Raw genomic sequence first — 14,433 nt, 5'->3', positions numbered from 1 at the left:
CTACGATAGTACGATGTATAAAATCCTCCGACTTCGAATTCGAAAGTCAAAGGATTTTTTGGGAAAATCGTACGATAAATTCGCTCGAATCGTTCGGTTCGAAGTACGATCGTACTATGATCGTACTACGATCGTACGATGTATAAAATCCTCCGATTTTGAATTTGAATGTTGGAGGATTCTATTCGATGGTCGAATTTTGACGTTTTTTCTACCTCGAAATTCGACCCTTGATAAATCTGCCCCGTAATGATTTAATTAAATCTTCTTTTTGTTAAATGTAGAAAACAATCAGATACAGATAGGTAGTGATGGGCGAATTTCGCCGCGCTGTGAAAAATTCGCGAAATTCGCAAAACTGTGAAAAATGTGCGAAACGGCGCCGGCGTCTTTTTCGCGGACGTTTTGCGAATTTATTCGCTGGCGGTGAATCGTGCAAATTCGCCGCAAATTCGCGCCTGGCGAATAAATTCGCCCATCACTACAGACAGGCCCACCAAGAAATAATCACCCCCTGGCCTGTGAAAACAGCACTGGATTGATACCTGTGAGACAGACTTTATTTAAAAGCTGTTTAAGAGTTGCATTAAAATGCTCAGCAATAAATAAATTGTCTTGGCTGCGTTATTTTGAGCGATTTAATACATGGCTTTCATTAGCATTGCATCTAGACAAGAGACTATTTATTTTCTCTTTGTTCCTTGGGGATGTACCACACTAACTCCCACTCGCTCAGCTGGAATTTGGACACGATTGTGTAACTTAATTGCTATGCCTTGAACAGGATTTCTTTAATTCTGAAAGCATGTGAATACAAGCAAAACAATAACACTGCTGAATGGGTAATGAAGGGTTACTAAATGTGGTTAAAAGGATTCTGTCATGATTTTTTATAATGTCGTTTTTATTTCTAAATGACACTGCAAATAATTCACTCTACAATATAAAATTTAAATCTTGAACCAGCAAGTGTATTTAGTTGTAATATTGGTGTGTCTCAGGTCATTTTGCCTGGTCATGTGCTTTCAGAAAGAGCCAGCACTTTAGGATGGAACTGCTTTCTGGCAGGCTGTTGTTTCCCCTACTCAATGTAACTGACTGTGTCTCAGTGGGACCTGGATTTTACTATTGAGTGTTGTTCTTAGATCTACCAGGCAGCTGTTATATTGTGTTAGGGAGCTGCTATCTGGTTACTTTCCCAATGTTCTGTTGTTAGGCTACTTGGGGGAATGGGAGGGGATATGATATCGCTCCAACTTGCAGTAAAGCAGTAAAAAGTAGAAATAATAGGAGGTTAAGGGAGCACTATCAATCACACTCGAGAAACAGTAAGATGGAGTGCAGGCTTAAATTATAAATAGTAATAGAAGGAGAAAAGGAAAGCAAACCCTAAAAGGTGCACCTCCCCATCGTTGGATCCGATGACTCAAAGAACCAATTAAAACGTAACTTTTATTGATGTTCAAATTAAAACAAAAAGTCCAGAAACAGTTAATTAAAATAATGGTTAAAACCAGGGGGATAAACGGACTGTAATTAAATTGTGCGATATATATAAGCCGTGAAGGGCTGGACGGTGAATCAAGTACGGGAACCTATGAGGATCGGGTTTTTACCCATTGTTTCCCAGTAAATTGGTTACTAACCCCCATCCATGTACCGTGGTTATCCCAAGACCTTATGATTGGTCGACTCTCTACCTCACGGCTTAGATATATCGCACAATTTAATTACAGTCCGTTTATCACACAATTCAATGTCAGGCACTACTCTTTTCTTTCCAATATCAGTGGTACAACTGCTGGCACATTATGAGAGAAAACACAGGGTGCTCTGTATGTGGTTTTGATCCTGTATTTGTAAGCAAGTCTTATAAAGTTCCAGCATTTATGTATTTGCATTGGCTTGTGCCCGATGACAATCAATTTCTGGAAAATTTCTGGAAAGTACTTAAAGGGATACTGTCATGGAGAAAAATTTTTTTTCCAAAATGAATCAGTTAATAGTGCTGCTCCAGTAGAATTTTGCACTGAAATCCATTTCGCAAGCAGATATTTTTATATGGGGCTAGACATATTGTCAATTTCCCAGCTGCCCCAAGTCATGTGACTTGTGCTCTGATAAACTTCAATCACTCTTTACTGCTGTACTGCAAGTTGGAGTGATATCATCCCCTCCCTTTCCTTCCCCAGCAGCCAAACAAAAGAACAATGGGAAGGTAACCAGATAACAGCTCCCTAACACAAGATAACAGCTGCCTGGTAGATCTTAGAACAGCACTCAATAGTAAAAACCCATGTCCCACTGAGACACATTCAGTTACATTGAGAAGGAAAAACAGCAGCCTGCCAGAAAGCATTTCTCTCCTAAAGTGCAGGCACAAGTCACATGACCAGGGGCAGCTGGGAAATTGACAAAATGTCTGGCCCCATGTCAGATTTCAAAATTGAATATAAAAAAATCTGTTTGCTCTTTTGAGAAATGGATTTCAGTGCAGAATTCTGCTGGAGCAGCACTATTAACTGATGTGTTTTGAAAAAAACATGTTTTCCGATGACAGGATCCCTTTAACTTTATCCATGTTTAGAGTTTACACAGCATTTAATAACACTAGGGGGGTTATTTACTAAACTCCAAATGCAAAAATCATGAAAAAATTCATGATCGGACTTTTAAAAAAATCACAAATTTCTCAGAATTGATTAAACCCAGAGGATGGTCCAAGTCCGAATCAGAAAATCCGGCATCTCAGACCTGTCGAGGTTGTATATAAGTCAATGGGAGAAGTCCCAATGATTTTTTGATGTGCATGGGTTTCATGCAATACCCTGAAGTTTTTGGGCAAAAATTTGAGTTTTCAGGTGAAAAATACGATAAAATCATGAAAATCAGATGAAAAATCCCAAAAAATCTTGAAAATCTTTTTTTTCCGGCAAAGCAAATTTTTGGGAAAATGTAATAATAAACAAGCGTAAAAAAAACGTGCGAATTTGATCGGAGTTTGTAGCAGAAAATATTGAGATCAATTCGGATCTCAATAAAAATAACCCTGAGGAGAAAGGCAAGAAACCTTTAAGGGAAAGGCAATTAAAGTGAATATATACCAAGTGCAAAAATTGGTTGTACAGAATGTATGGTTTGTGTTCCTTTCATTTTTTTAATGTAGCATATTAAAGTATAAGGGGTTATATAATAAAAGGCACTAAGTTTGCCCAAGAGCAGTAATCCATAGCCACCAATCAGCAGCAGAGCCGGACTGGGAGTAAAAAGCAGCCCGGGCAAAAAATAAAGCAGCCCACATGTAAACACACAATGCTCTTGTACTCAGACACTTATATATTGGGTTAAAACGTATATATTGGTGTCTACTTTGTGGGTCTGTTCACCCTCCATGTATGCATGATCCTCAAAATAATTTTGATATACTGGCATAGATGTTATAATTCATCCGTGCAGTTGCCTATAGAGATCAATCAATTGGGGAACTACTCTGGTGCAATTTAGCATCTGTTAGTAAATCAGCCTCAGTGTATTTTTAAAGAACTGCCCTCAAACCTTCCTGTTATATGGTAAATGGTAGAAGGGAATACCTATGCTGCCATAGTATTATGGGATCTCTCTGTACAGACTATGAGCAAACTTAGGGGACTGTTCCTGCTGAATTGTGCTTAGTACAGGGAATACCTATGCTGCCATAGTTTTATGGGATCTCTCTGTACAGACTATGAGCAAACTTAGGGGACTGTTCCTGCTGAATTGTGCTTAGTATAGGAGAATACCTATGCTGCCATAGTTTGTATATAAATGTAAATTTATGTATAAATACCCCCAGAAATCACATCAGGTGGCACAGTGGCAACTTCATGCATAAATACCTAAAAATGCATAGTAGAAGAATGGCGCAACTGCAATTTTAGATAACGTGTATAGGGTTAAAATTCACAAGGCAGTGTAATAAATGTGATTTGTAGCCTCACTGGGCCAGCATTCTTTCTGCACTAATAGTCTGGGATGGGAAGAGGATGAATCTGCAGCACCATGATACCCCATAAGACCTCCCTCATTCCTCCATTGTGTGATTTACCCTTACTCTTCGTCTCTCAAGAACCCACTATTCTAGACATGTTGCAAAATCACTTTGTCCAGCTCCCAGCAGACTGAAGCAGCGGGTAACCAGCCCTTAGAGGCCAGGCAATGCAACAACTCCCAGTCTAATAACACGCCAGTTCTCAAATGCTGCCTCTCGTAATTCACTGCAGCACAGGCATGGCTGTCACACGGGTTAAGCCCAGCTGTAACTCCATCTGACAGGCTGCACAGGCTCTAGTCTACAACTAAACAAACTAACCCAGGCTTCTCTCACAGCATCTGCAGCCCAACTTGGATCGGGATCGTCACCATCTCTGCAAAGCTCTCAGTGCAGTCGTTTAAAGAAGGCTCCCGGTGACCGTTCAGGACCCCCCCCCCCTTTGTTACGCCACTGTAATGAACGCTCCTCCTCCCAGTCCCACTCGCTCAAACCCCAATCAGAAAAAGAAAACAGATACGCCCTGGGGGAGGGCTTCAGTCAGTTCGTCGGATCACAGTTCCTGGAGGGGAACTTTAGCGAGGGAGAAAGAACGCAACGTCCTTGCTTTTATATATGTCTACAGTTTAACTCCACAAATCGGCCCATTTCAGCCAAAAATAGAGCGGCCCTTCGGGAATTTGCCCGAGTCGACAGATTGCCTGATCAGCAGCTAGAATTTCCCGGTTACCTGTTTAAAAGCAAACATCTTATTGGTTGCTGCCCCTAAGCAAACTTAGTGCCTTTTATTACCTATAGGTGTAAGTGTATAAATAATGGGAAAATTAACATGATAAAATGTGTTGCACAAAATATAGAGGTTTGGATATCTGAACAATCCTTATTATTATTATTATTATTATTATTATTATTATTACGAATAACAAATATAAACAGGATTGTCTATAAAAATATGGTTCTTCTTTAAATATATTGCTTCTTATTAGCAAGATTAGAAACATTTTGCAATTTGCTGCTATAAGCCAGTGGTTTTCCATCTGTGACCACACATGGGAATTTGATGAATGATAATTCTCTTGTCACTGGTACATTACATTTATCAAAAAAAAGCAGTAATGATGGTTCTGAGTGCGAGTGATTTCATTGGCTGGCTCAGTAAGTGGGCATGGGCTTATGTCCTGCTAAATTAGATTTTAACCGCAGACTTCACCATGGCTATATAATGTATTTAGTGGGCGTTTATCTATCAGAGTACAGAATCGTATCTTATATTCTGCATTACTCTATCATAGTCTATATTTATGTGCCTGTCAACTATTCTGTTACTTTCTTTGATAAAACTGCCCTGCATATAAAATGAACTCAATTTATCTGGAACAAAAATCTTCCAGTATTGCGACAAGATGAATTTGTTATCAGTTAACTTATGAGGCATAATAAATGTATGGGTAGAAAATGCAGTTATTTATATTGGACAGTAAGTACTCAGGAGCATAAACAGGTCTGCAAATAACCAAGAGATTAGCTGGTGGTTGCAGAAAGGCACATACACAAAGGGGCCGACGCTAGCGTCAATTCGACCAGAAATCCATAAGCAGAGACATCGCCAATTTACTAACAGGTGTAGAGGACAATTCACTAATGAACTAGATCTTTACTAGTGTTCGTTGACAATCTATCGCTAGGCGACTTTTAGCTCTGGCGAAAGGTCGTTACTCTGCAAATTCAGTAAAGTGCAACGTTACCTCTTTCGCCAGAGTTTATTTTGCCACACCAGGCGAACTAATAACACATCTTCCTCAATCCCATGTGACATCATTTCCCGTATGCCAGAAATGCAGTAAAGTTGTCAAAAACGATGGCGACTTTTTTTTTTTTTTAAAGCGGGATTGTCTTCAAAAGTCCAAACTATTAAAGATTTATGTGTAAAAACTTTTTTTAATAATTTGAGGGGCATGCCGCATTTATATAAGGTGGGCTCATCTCTTCTGTCTTTATTATGGCTCATTGGCCATTTGTTTTAAAAAGTGGCCACTTCAAGCATTACTATTAAAATGGTCCAGACCACTTTTAGGTCCCCGGCCTATTCAAATAAACCTAAGTGCAAGAGTGCTAAGGAAGTTTCGCTAAGCAGAAATGAATGTGAGTGAAAATTCGCTTTGAAATGCTCACACTGCCTAAGTAACTCTAGCGAAAATTTGCCAGCGTTCGTCTGCTGAGGCGCAACTTCGCATTTTAGTGAATTAATGTAGTGGAAACGAATTTGCGCCTGGCAAAGAGGTGCAGAGTGAGTCGAAGCAGTTGCTGGCGCAAATTTACCCTTTAGTGAATTTGCCCCAAAGTGTGACTCACTTTAACTTATAATAAATGGAGATAATTGGGTTCAAGCACCGGCAAGAGAAAGCAAAGCAACATTATTCACCCGCATGCGCCAAAATTATTTCATGCAGATTCATTTATACTCTTAAAAACTGCACTAGAATTTAAAAGCAAATATTTCTGACTTTGTAATATATGACAAATCTATACATATGGCAATAGAGATGGATGTCCAAGGGAATCTGCCCCATTTCACTTTGTTGGGAAACAATTTTAAACATGTTATCATTGTATTCACCATGTTCTTGCCCCGTATGTATTGGAGCTTTTTTCTTATGGTATTTTCCCATGTGACATCCATTGGAAACTGCTCTAAATCATATATACTTTATTACAGACCTCATGCATCTGGAATATTTTCTGTCTAAAAGCAATATATAATATAAAAGAAAAATAATGTTGCACCACTGTATTATTATTGTTACCTGGCTGCTAAATATAGTACATAGAGAGTGTTATACGGAAATAAATCTGAAACATTTTTTCTCATCCCCAAACTCCATTCTTTTTTTAATTTGGGGTTCCTTCAATTTTTCATTTGCTTCTTTTAGGGGCACATTTACTATGGGTCGAATATCGAGGGTTAATTAACCCTCGATATTCGACCATCGAAGTTAAATCCTTCGACTTCGAATATAGAAGTCGAAGGATTTACCGCAATTCGTTTGATCACATGACTTGGGGCAGCTGGGAAATTGACAATATGTCTTGCCCCATGTCAGATTGCAAAATTGAATATAAAAAAATCTGTTTGCTCTTTTGAGAAATGGATTTCAGTGCAGAATTCTGCTGGAGCAGCACTATTAACTGATGTGTTTTAAAAAAATGTTTTTTCCCATGACAGTATCCCTTTAAGTTAACTTTTAATATGTCGTAGAATGGTCAATTCTAAGCAACTATTCAATTAGTTTCCATTATTTAAAGTTAAATTTCCCTTTTTCTTCTGACTCTTTCCTGCTTTCAAATGGGAGTCACTGCCCCCATCTAAAAAAAACAAATGCCCTGTAAGGCTACAGATTTATTACTATTGCTACTTTGTATTATTCATCTTTATATTCAGGACCTTTCCTATTTATATTCCAGTCTCTTGTTTAAATCAATGCATGGTCGCTCGGTTATTTTGGACCTTAACCACAAGACAGCTGATATTGCAGAGCTGCTGAATAAAAAGCTAAATAACTAAAAAAAAAAACACAAATAATAAAATAAAAACCAATTGCAAATTGTCTCAGAATATCGCTCTCTACATCATACTAAAATGTAATTTAAAGGTGAAAAAACCCCTTTAAAAAAATATCAGGGGTACAGTATAAATAGATTAATAATGCCGTCTTTCACTTGCTTTATGTTAGGGATGCACTGAATCCACTATTTTGTATTCGGCCGAACTCCCGAATCCATCGCGAATCGAACCGAATGCAAATCCTAATTTGCATATGCAAATTTGTTGTGGGAAGGGGGAAACATTTTTTACTTCCTTGTTTCATGACAAAAAGTCGTGCAATATCCCTCCCGCCCCTAATTTGCATAAGATTCGGATTTGGTTTGGCCGAATCTGAATGCTGCTGAAAAAGGATGAATCCTGGATTCGGTGCATCCCGACTTTATGTAACAGTTTTCTTTATAATGGAAACTCGATTCCCCGACCTCTGTGTAGCACTTGGGTAAAACGAAGGAATTGCTGTAACTGTTCTTTTATCATCATGTGAATAAAGTCAAGACTAAAGCCCTGATCCTGGTGTTTGTGGCTTGAGCCGATTCCCATTGATCAAAAATCAATCGCCAGTCGTCCTACATATTTCTTACATTTTATACTCCTCATACAGAACATGACATTTAATTCCCAGACATCTGGAAAGATCAATCATTTCACCTGCAGCACTTGTGCCGAGTGTTTTCTTTCTGCCGTTCGGGGAAAGAAACACTTTGTAGGACAAGATTGGGTTTCATTAACTGCCGGCAAGAGAGAATAAAAATGATATGTTCCAGTTCAAGGAGAATTCTTTGCAATCGTACTCAGCAAACTGACATAATGATAATATTGGTGTCAAATGTAGTGGTTAATAACGGCACAGAATGGCGGGAGCCATTATACTGTAGTCAGACAACTTGCTGGACAAGCCATTCACACAAAGATAGAGCCAAAACTCTATAGAGCCAAAACTGCATTTTACAGAATTTTTTTTTGCAATTTAGATCGAATAACGGTGCGTAATATTCACGGGTTTAGTTCTTTAAATAAACTAAGATGTGGGGGCAGATTTACTTATGGTCGAATATCGAGGGTAAATTAACCCTCGATATTCGACTGCCGAATTGAAATCCTTCGACTTTGAATATCAAAGTCGAAGGATTTACCGCAATTCGTTCGATCGATTAAATCATTCGAATCGTTCGATTCGAAAGGATTTTAATCCATCGATCAAAGATTTCTCTTCAACCTAAAAATTGTTCAAAAGCCTATGGGGACCTTCCCCATAGGCTAACATTGACTTCGGTAGCTTTTAGGTGGCGAACTAGGGGGTCAAAGGTTTTTTTAAAGAGACAGTACTTCGACTATCGATTGGTCAAATAGTCAAACGATTTTTAGTTCGAATCGAAGTCGTAGTCAAAGGTCGAAGTAGCCAAAAAAATAATTCGAAATTCAAAGTTTTTTATTCTATTCCTTCACTCGAGCTAAGTAAATGGGCCCCTTAGACAGAGACACAATGAGATGGTTATACGGCTGTAAATGGGTCTAATTCTGCCCTTGGCATGAGACGTCCGATTGCCCTTTTCCCTCGCTGAAACTCTAGTGAGAGAACATTTGGGGATATACTGTATATTATATATTTGATCAGAACACCTAGGGGCAGATTTATCAAGGGTCGAAGTGAATTTGAGGGAATTTTCGAAGAAAAAAATTCGAAATTCCAAGCAATTTTTTGGATACTTCGACCATCGAATAGGATACTACGCCTTCGAATTTACTTTGAATTAGATTCGAAGTAAAATAGTTCGAATATTCGATAATCGAAGTACTGTCTCTTTAAAAAAACTTCAACTTCAATACTTCACCAAATTAAACCTGCCGAAGTGCTATGTTAGCCTATGGGGACCTTCTACAGCATTTTTCTACGTTTTTTGAAGTCGAAGTAAAATCGTTCGATCGTACGATAAAGTCATTCGAATCGTTCGAATCGAAGGATTTAATCGTTCGATCAAACGATTTTACTTCGACTGCAGAATACCCAAATTCGATGAAAAAAGTTTGAATTCGATATTCGAAATTTGAAGTATTTCAATTCGATGGTCGGATTTCAAAGTATTTTTTACTTCGAACTTTGACCCTTGATAAATCTGCCCCTTAGGGTCATAACAGGTTTGCCAACCCATTGCCAAACCCATTGCTTCATAAGTATGGCAACAAATCACTTTGTACCCAAATTCTTACCACTAGATTGGGCTAAATTACTCTCTGCTTTGGTCAGTTCCAATATGGGGGCAAGGTGGCCCCCAGCAAATCTGTCCTGTAATTTCAGAAGTATTACTGGTGAATAGTAATGAGCAAAACTGCCTTATTCACCTTGCAAAAAATTCCTAAAACCATGGAGAAAAAGCTGCAATATTTAGCTTAAGGGTCAATTTTTCAAGGATCGAATTTCGAATAAAAAAAAACGTTGAAATTCGAATAAAAAAAGACCCACTGAAATTTATTCTAAAAAATCAAAGTTTTTTTTTTTTTGGGTGAATAGGCCGTTTTTGTTCTAATTCAAAATGTACGAATCGAATTAACATCGAATTCGATTCAAAGTTTTTTTCTAAAAAAAAAATTTCACAGTCCACCAATTGACTTCAAATGGGTTCTAGGAGGTCACCCATAGGCTAAAATAGCAATTTGGCAGGTCTTAGATGGCGAATGGTCGAAGTCTAATCGAATTTGGACTATTCCCTAGTTGAAGAACACAAAAAATAGCTCGAAATTTTTAGTTAGAATTTTCACTTTGACCCTTGATAAATCTGCCCCTATATGTATAAGCAGAATACGCAAGTTGCAGCAACAAATAGAACTTTATGTAGAAATAAAGAACGGCAAAAATGCAAGCTGAGGAGCTGAGCTTCTATGACTATCAAGGAGAGCAAATAGACATTCCCCCTAATTCTCACTTAAAGGAACAGTAACACCAAAAAATTTACGTTTTAAAGTAATGAAAATATAATGTAGTGTTGCCCTGCACTGGTAAAACTGATGTGTTTGCTTCAGAAACACTACTATAGTTCATATAAACAAGCTGCTGTGTAGCAATAGGGGAAATTGAAAAAAGTCTATATGGCACAGGTTAAATAGTGGATAACAGATAACATTATGTTCTACAGAGCTTATCTGCTGTGTAACCTGAGCCTTTTCTCCATTGAATGTCTGCCCCCATTGCTACACAGCAGCTTATTTATATAAACTATAGTAGTGTTTCTGAAGCAAACACAGCAGTTTTACCATTGCAGGGCAACACTGCATTATATTTTTATCACTTTGAAACACTCTTATTTTCTGATGTTACTGTTCCTTTAAACTACCCTGCCATTCAAGGCTGTGATACTAAAAACACATTTTGGGAACAATTTCTTTTGATCAGGGCTGTCCAACTGAGAGCCCACGGGCCAGATGTGGCCCTCCAATGTTTTTTTATGGCCATTTGTATGCTTAGAGGCTGCATAGAGTTCACTGTATGATTAGTGATGGGTGAATTTCTCTCGTTTCGATTCGCCGTCAATTTAGCCGCTGCACTGTGCGTCCAAAAATTTTTAACACCAGCGATTTTTTGCAGCAGTTTTGTGAATTTATTCGCCCATCATTATGTATGATAATTTAATGTATCCAGCCCTCAAACATGCTATGAGAGAATAATTGCCCCACTACACGGGTACAGGGATCCCCAACTTATTTTTAACTGTGAGTCACATATAAATAGAGTTGGGCAGTAACACAAGCATAATGCCAAATAAGGGCTGTAATTGACTATATGGTAACCTCTATGTGGCCTGGCAGCCTACAGAAGGCTCTGTTTGGCACAACACTTGGTTTTTATGCAATTAAAACAACTGTGCTTCAAGCCTGGAATTCAAAAATAAGCACCTGCTTCGAGGCCACTGAGAAAAACATCCAAGGGGTTTGAGTGCAACATATTACTCAGAAGCCACTGGTTGGGGATCACTTAGGGTAGCACTTCACGGGCGACTTTCAATGCTATACCGTCCGTTCCAATGTGCTGAGACTAATCACAGGCATCATGAAGGATGCGCCAAATCGAAGGTAAGTAATAGGAATGTTGTTGCTGTGTGCATACTACACAACTGTCGGATGAAGACGCAACATGCAGCATTCGCATCCGACAGTCGTTTTGGATGCACACAGCGACAACATCCGACATTCCTATTACCTTAGATTCGGAGCATCCAACACGACTCCTGCGATTAGTCTCAGCACGTCGGAACGGACGGTATCCGAACTTGCAACATATTGCTCACAAGCCACTTGTTGGGGATCACTTGGGGTAGAACTCCATGGGCGACTTTCAATGCGATACCGTCCGTTCCAAGGCGCTGAGACTAATGACGGATGTGCCAAATCGAAGGTAAGTAATAGGAATGTTGTTGCTGCGTGCATCTAACATGACTGTCGGATGAAGACGCAACATGCAGCATTTGTATCCGACAGTTGTGTTGTGTCGTGTTGGATGCACACAGCGACAACATCCGACATTCCTATTACTTACCTTAGATTCGGAGCATCTGACATTACTCCTGCGATTAGTCTCAGCACGTCGGAACAGACAGTATCGCATTGAAAGTCGCCCGTGGAGTTCTACCCTTAGACTTAGAGGACTAGAAAACTCCCATGTTACTCACTGCCACAACCTCTATTCAGATACAATTAGTACAGGTATAGGATCCCTTATCCGGAAACCCGCTATCCAGAAAGCTCCGAATTACCATAGACTCCATCTTATCCAAATAATCCAATCTTTTTCTGTGTAATAATAAAACAGTAGCTTGTACTTGATCCCAACTAAGATATAATTAATCCTTATTGGAAGCAAAACCAGCCTATTGGGTTTATTTAAAGGGATACTGTCATGGGAAAAAAAAAAATTTTCAAAATGAATCAGTTAATAGTGCTGCTCCAGCAGAATTCTGCACGGAAATCCATTTCTCAAAAGAGCAAACAGATTTTTTTATATTCAATTTTGAAATCTGACATGGGGCTAGACATTTTGTCAATTTCCCAGCTGCCCCAAGTCATGTGACTTGTGCTCTGATAAACTTCAATCACTCTTTACTGCTGTACTGCAAGTTGGAGTGATATCACCCCCTCCCTTTTTCCCCCCAGCAGCCAAACAAAAGAACAATGGGAAGGTAACCAGATAGCAGCTCCCTAACACAAGATAACAGCTGCCTGGCAGATCTAAGAACAACACTCAATAGTAAAAACCCATGTCCCACTGAGACACATTCAGTTACATTGAGAAGAAAAAACAGCAGCCTGCCAGAAAGCATTTCTCTCCTAAAGTGCAGGCACAAGTCACATGACCAGGGGCAGCTGGGAAATTGACAAAATGTCTAGCCCCATGTCAGATTTTAAAATTAAATATAAAAAAAACAGTTTACTCTTTTGAGAAATGGATTTCAGTGCAGAATTCTGCTGGAGCAGCACTATTAACTGATTCATTTTGAAAAAAAAATGTTTTCCCATGACAGTATCCCTTTAATGTTTAAATGAATTTCTAGTAGACTTAAGGCATGAAGACCCAAATTACGGAAAGATCCGTTATCTGAAATACCCCAGGTCCCGAGCATTCTGGATAACAGGTCCCATACCTGTACTACTCATAGTTCAGGTAACAGAAGAAAAGTTGTTTGGAATGGATATTTCTATAGAAATGCATCTTTGTAATACCAATCCCCCAGCATAGGGAATACCTAACTTAAATTTTTTTTTAAAATTTCTCAGCTGCTCCTTGAGAAATAATTATCTGAATTAACTGTGAAATATTTATGATGTGGTTGTTGCTTGCCGAGCACAGGAAAATGTAATTGATTCTACTCAACATGAAATCCCAAAGATAATCTCATTGCACCTTCTAACTGTGTCATTACAGAAACCCATGATAAACAACCCATGGCTCAAATGTGTGCTCATCCCAACGCATTGTTTTTACTGATCTCTGCAGCCAAAGCACAATAATTGGGACTTACCCGCACTGGAGCACAGCAAATGGCAAGTAAAATAATTTAATTTTAAGGTTGATAGCAATGTGTATGTTTGTATTCCACCCTGAGCCATAATGGTTAACACTTAACAATCGCCTTGTGAACTATAGCTAGCAACAAATGAACTGTTCTTACACGATAATAATCCACAACCACCAAGCACAGAGAGCTATAAAATCACGTTTATTATATAAATCTCTGATATTATGATAAGAAAGCATTTAAAATTGGCTTAAATACTGTTAAAGGAAACCAGACCTACAATTCATTTTAAATGTGTATATTTTTTATATAAGTAATGAAAATAGGGATGTACCAAATCCAAATCTTTTTCAGCAGGATTCGGACGAATCCAAGCGTCTGGCCAAACTGAAACCTGAATCCCAAAAATCATGCCACTTTTTGTCACACAGGCAAGGAAGCTAAAAAATGTTTAACCCTCTCTTACCCTCATTTGCATATGCAAATAAGGATTCAGATTCCATTCGGTATTCGGCCGAACCCCATAATAGGGAATTCGGTGCACCCTTAGACAGCGCCGATTCTGGGGCTGCTGCCGCCTGAGGCAGCAGCCCAGATGCCGCCCCCCTCCTCTCTCGCTCCGCGCTTAAAAATTAGCGTCGGAGCGGGTTTCAGGGGGCAGTATCGCTAGTGCAATAGCGCTCTTTGCACTAGCGGAGCCGAATTTCCGGGTTGAAACCTGGAAGTTCGGCTCTTAAAGTTACAAGAGGCGGCTTTTTTGCCGCTCCTTGTAACTGGCCGCTAGCTGCCGCCTGAGG

The sequence above is a fragment of the Xenopus laevis genome, chromosome 8S (genome assembly GCF_017654675.1).
Source record: "Xenopus laevis strain J_2021 chromosome 8S, Xenopus_laevis_v10.1, whole genome shotgun sequence".
In the NCBI taxonomy this organism is placed as follows: Eukaryota; Metazoa; Chordata; class Amphibia; order Anura; family Pipidae; genus Xenopus; species Xenopus laevis.
Note: the sequence above shows the minus strand (reverse complement) of the source record.